General features: G+C 42.1%; 1 protein-coding gene across 1 annotated transcript in view; it reads left to right on the top strand.

Moving 5' to 3' along the window:
• The first annotated feature begins 210 nt into the window (after nt 1–210).
• The window catches only part of LOC117421416 (zeta-sarcoglycan-like), a 249,361-nt gene continuing 249,165 nt past the window's right edge, over nt 211–406 (top strand). The window contains exon 1 of the mRNA XM_059026893.1: nt 211–406. This exon is cut by the window's right edge and continues 527 nt beyond it. The gene's annotated coding sequence lies outside the window, so the exon portion shown is untranslated.

The raw sequence follows: 406 nt of genomic DNA, 5'->3' as shown, positions 1-406 counted from the left end.
GTATGTATTGTGTTACTGCTGGAGTTATAGGCAATTATTTGGCTTTTTGGCTACAACTGGCACAGTGCACACCAAGCTATCCAGTTGTAGTTAAGCTGTAACGGCTTTAGGACCCAGGGGAATAATTGACAAGGAAGGATATGTTGTTTTTTAACTATTGAGAAGAATTCGCTGAGTGCTGTGAGAAGTAAGACTGGAGCGAAAGCCCGGTGGTGAAGGACAGTAAAACAAGGCGGGGGTATCTCTCCACTGCCACTATCCACCTTCTATTCTCAACTCTCAGCATAATCTTTCCCGGAGAAGATATCCCATTTGACACTATTTATATATCTTCCAAACTATCACGCAAACGGTGGTATAGACATCTGGGATTTTGTTCAGCTAAAAAAGGAAATTAATCCCAGGA

The sequence above is a fragment of the Acipenser ruthenus genome, chromosome 1 (genome assembly GCF_902713425.1).
Source record: "Acipenser ruthenus chromosome 1, fAciRut3.2 maternal haplotype, whole genome shotgun sequence".
In the NCBI taxonomy this organism is placed as follows: domain Eukaryota; kingdom Metazoa; phylum Chordata; class Actinopteri; order Acipenseriformes; family Acipenseridae; genus Acipenser; species Acipenser ruthenus.
Note: the sequence above shows the minus strand (reverse complement) of the source record. Positions and strands in the feature narration are given on the sequence as shown.